General features: G+C 45.6%; 1 long non-coding RNA gene across 3 annotated transcripts in view; it reads left to right on the top strand.

Moving 5' to 3' along the window:
* The window catches only part of LOC116086287, a 21,563-nt gene extending 18,066 nt beyond the window's left edge, over nucleotides 1-3,497 (top strand). Inside the window, exons 4-6 of one of the 3 annotated variants that reach the window (XR_004116861.1) lie at nucleotides 47-306; nucleotides 1,607-1,739; nucleotides 3,430-3,497. This is a non-coding gene — a long non-coding RNA (uncharacterized LOC116086287). Of the gene's footprint in view, nucleotides 1-46; nucleotides 307-1,598; nucleotides 1,876-3,429 lie in introns of those variants that run through there. The other 2 variants (XR_004116859.1, XR_004116860.1) reach the window with 2 other exon arrangements.
* Nucleotides 3,498-4,811: the final 1,314 nt, after the last annotated feature.

The raw sequence follows: 4,811 nt of genomic DNA, 5'->3' as shown, positions 1-4,811 counted from the left end.
TCTCTCTCTCTCTCTCTCTCTCTCTCTCTCTCTCTCTCCATCCTAGATTACAGAATCATGAATGAGCTGCTCCATGCAATGTTCTGTGCCTAATTCAGGGCACTGTGAATAACAGGCTGCTCTGACTTATAGCAGCATCTACTGATGCTCCCAAAATCTAGAAGGACATGGGAGTCACAGCATCTTGCACATGAGCAAACTGGGGCTTCTGAGGCAAGAACTGATAAGCAGCTCTATCTATCCTGGTGCCTGGACAAGCATTGCCAATCCCAACAGAGGAGGAACCTGCTGGCATCTGGCAAGAGTGTGAGTAAGATCATAAGCTCCAGGAGGGAACTGACACAGAGTCAATGCAGCTGACTTGGGAAAAATCACCTCCACATCCATAAAGGACATGTCACCTCACAGAAGGCATGCTAGTGGCCAATTAACATGAGTATCTTCCATATTACATACATTGTTTTATGTGAGTGTGGTGAGTGTGTGTGTGTGTGTGTGTGTGTGTGTGTGTGTGTGTTCACCCTGGTGCATATGTGGAAGCCAGTGGTCAGCCTAAACTGTCATCCCTCAGTTACTATCCACCCTATTTTGAGAATAGGGTCTTGTTTGGAACTCACTGACTTTTCTAGACTGGCTGTCCCGAGATCCTCTTGTCCCCACCTCCTGAGCTGTGGAGTTGCAAGCTGGAGGTGTGACCTTACATGTCCTGATCAGTTCAGTCAAGGAGAAAGTCCTCATGATAACAGTTGAGTAACTTGCCTAAAGACTCACAGAGAAGTAGGGATAGCCACTGTTCACACCCAGCCCTCCAGAGTCTGTTTCATTGAAGAGCTTGTTCCTCAGCTTGATTGGGTCCCAGATCTTGCTGGCGTCTCCCAAGTGGAACAAAGATAAACCATGAGTAGTGGTAGCCCTTGTGATCTATGAAGGAAAAATCAAGAGGTGACATTTAACAGTTCACGGTGACCAACACTCCCCTATAAGACAGGGAGAAAACTTGGTAATTAAACACTCAGCCTCCATATTTCAGGATGTAATTGCACACACTTATGTGTGTCACAGCAACAGAGAAGAGCAGCATCAGCATTTCTCAGGCACCTACTTTTCATGCAGATTATAATAAACCCAGCATGTGGCACAAACAAGGCCACCCTGCCCTTCCCCAAGGACTGCTGGTGGCTGTTTATCCAGAGAGTCAGAATAAATTGCTACCTTCCTATTTGCTAAAACAAAACAACAATAACAACAACAACAACCCTCAGAGATAATTTTCAGTGGAACAAGGAGTCAGGGGAGTGATCTTGAGTTTTGCTACGGCTTGGGTCCGACCTCCGATGTCCAGAGTTTATGATACTGGCTTGGGTCAGACCTCCGATGTCCAGGGTTTATGGTACTGGCTTGGGTCAGACCTCTGATGTCCAGGGTTTATGGTACTGGCTTAGGTCAGACCTCCGATGTCCAGGGTTTATGGTACTGGCTTGGCTTGGACCTCAGATGTCCAGGGTTTATGGTACTGGCTTGGGTCGGACCTCAGATGTCCAGGGTTTATGGTACTGGCTTGGCTGTGCATTCCTGAGATACTGAGTGTTCGTTGTCAGCTTCACAGGACCTAGAATCACCTAGGAGACAAACCTCAAGACACAACTGTGGTGGAGTTTCTGAGATCAAGTTATTAAGACCCATACTGCCTGAAGCATCATCCCATAACCTGGGATCCAGGACTGAATGGAAAGAAGAGAGTAAGCTAAGTACCAGCATCCATCTCTCTTTCTTCCTGGATGTAGATCCAAGGTGACCAGCTGCCTCCGGCTCCTGCCACCATGATTTCTCCTCCATGATGGGCTGCACCCTCAAACCATGAGCCAAAATAAACTCTTCCTCCCAAGTTACCATTGCCAGTTATTTTGTCACAGCAGCACCAACTACACTATCCATTAGCCCCTCTGCAGCTTCAAAAGGGAAGAAGACACACCAACCTTAGACCAGAGTTTCATCTCCATGCAAGCCATGTTCCATCCTCCTCCTACTGTTCCCTCTTTGGGTCAGGGAAACTGAGGCCAAGCAAAGGGAATAAGCAGTTTTCCCCAGGATCATCACTAACAGGCTAGAATGCCTGCCCAGGCTCACTGCCTCTAAAGCCCAGGTTGCCATCCACACAATGCCAACTGTTGGAGCAATGAATTTCTCCATGTTTTCAGCAAGCATGCATACCAGAGCATGAGGTATCCATTAGCAATTTGCCCAACCATAAGGCATATGCATGAAAGTCCCCACCAGGTGCCGGACTCTAGAGGGAGTTCTTTAGACCATATCCCACACCTAGGAACTATCATTCTCTGTCACCCATGTCGGCAGTGACTGCATCATGGTCTCTCTGCTTGGTCTTGGAATCATTCTGAAGACACCCTCAGAAAGCCACTAGCAAACAGGATGTGCTATACACAGGCACTTACAAGAGCTGACAGTGCAGATTGCTTCCCAAGTCTATGTCTTGTGTTATGACATTGGTAGCTCTGCACTGACTATGCTGGGAGCATTTATGCCTCAGAGCTGGACCAAGGTCACACACCAGAACCTTTGCTGCAGAAAGCTCCTTCAACAGCACACCGTTGCTCAGCTGCCTCTTCTTATCTCACCCTGGCTCTTTACAACCTCAGGGATCAGCTTTAGCAGCTCTCCTTTTACAATGTGGAACAGGTCTAACCAAGGTCAGACAGTAGCCAGGACAGAGCTAGGATATAAGCTCCATCCTGCTCCCTGTGAAGAGCAACAGAGATTGGAAGACAAACTCACAGGGCTCTCTGCATCTACAGGAGATTATCATTCCTGTCACTTCTCTGGCTGCCCGGGAGACAGAGCCAATGAACCTGAACTGCTGCGGTCCTGCTGGCTCCAGGGCAAGCAATTTCAGAGCTACCTGAGGTGGAATCTCCAAACCTAGCTTACTTCTCATCAGCCAAGAGCCCTTACAATGCAAGCCCCTAACAGCACTCACACAACATCACCATCTCAGACTGCACCGGAAACTGACAGCTTTCTTTCATAACACTAGAATATGCTCATGAGGGGCTTGAATATGTTTTTATAGAGTTGTAACTTATTTTTCTCCTAACACAATTTTAATTAATTCTTTGAGAATTCCATTTATTTTGATCATATTCACCATACACACACACACACACACACACACACACACACACACATACACACACACCAGATCTACCCCTGTTCCCTATGCACCCAACTTTGTGTCCAATTTGTGCAGTTCAAACAGTTGGGCTGGTGGGTGGTTATCCATGGGAGTGTAGTCAGCTTACCAGGGGCCACATCCCTAAAACCGACTCTCCCTCTCCAGAAAGTGTGAACTACCTACTTCCACTTTGTCAACCAGGATGACACTTAACTGAATTCTAAATTTTTATCCCACAGGTAAGATACTACCTCCTCATCAAGAAACATGTGTTCACACCAAAAGACAAGCCTTTACAGAAAGCCATTGCTAACCAAAATGCAGAGAAGAACTGGCTGTGTGTGCCCAGCCCGAAGTGACACACCTGCAGCGCTACCCTTACACCTAAGGCTCGGGGAGCACTGAGGAGGAAAAAAAGATTTTAAGAGTGAGAAGGTCAGAATGTCTGCTATAAGATTGAGTCTTCTAGAAATGACAGGGAAGCTACACTCAGGAAATCACAACAATTGGCTGCCTAGACAGGGCCTGAGCAATAGCATCGGTTGGCATGCCAACAATGGATGCAGGAAGAGCTAAGGGAAGTAAAAAACTGCTGAGAGAGGTGGATAGAGAAAATGAAAATTAGTCTTTCCTAGAAATAAGCACTCTAAATAATTATCCAATCCCAAATGGTCAGCTCTAAAAAATTATACATACAAGCAAAACTAAACAGACTCTAAAAAATTATACATACAAGCAAAACTAAACAGACTCAGCAGGCTGCACTTATATATTTGTGTGCATATACGTGTGTGTACATGTAACAATGATAATTAAAGACTAAGAGGCCATAAATTTGAAAAGAAGCAGAGGCTTATGGGAAGAGAAGTTGTGTTTTAATTAAATAAAAAACTAATAAAATTTTCAAGAATTTAAAAATTTCAAGGCCTCAAATCAATATCTCAGTGGTGCACCTTGAGGCCTTGGGAAAACAAAACAAACAATATCCCCTCAAAAAAAGTAGATGGGAAGAGATGCAAAAATAAAGATCTTAATTGTGTCGCTCAAAATTTAGCAGCCAAGCACAAAATGTGACTAGCAAGGATAAATCCGTATCTTCATTGTGTCCACAAACATTTATGAACATTGTTGGATACTTTTCACATTGTCACTGAGACAAAGTTTCTGACCAAAAAATAGCCTAAGAAAGGGATTGTTTGGGCTCACAGTCTCTGAGGGCTCTGTCCATAGCCACTCGATCCTATACTCTCAGGCAGAATATCACACTGACAGTAATGTGGGGTGGAAGACATTGTCCACCTCCTCACAGGCAGGAAGCCGACAGTCTGCCCCTTGAGGTCCAGTTCTCAGCAGTTGTGACAGGCTGGTGCTGGGGGAAAGACCCCAGGAAACCTAAAGATTAGAGTAATTGCTAGCAACATCCTTGTGGCCCTCCTTAAACCCTCACAAGAAGACTTGGAGGGAAATGCTGTGATAGCCTGTTGTTAGGTAGGGAAACTGCTGCTTAGAGAAGGTGGCCCTGCACAAAAAAGCAGAGCAATCAGGAGACATCAGGAGACTCGCATCTGGATGGCTAGATTGGGGATCATAGTCTTAATTGCTTGGCTGAGAAGCATCTTTG

Source organism: Mastomys coucha, unplaced genomic scaffold (genome assembly GCF_008632895.1).
Source record: "Mastomys coucha isolate ucsf_1 unplaced genomic scaffold, UCSF_Mcou_1 pScaffold12, whole genome shotgun sequence".
Taxonomy (NCBI): Eukaryota; Metazoa; Chordata; class Mammalia; order Rodentia; family Muridae; genus Mastomys; species Mastomys coucha.
Note: the sequence above shows the minus strand (reverse complement) of the source record. Positions and strands in the feature narration are given on the sequence as shown.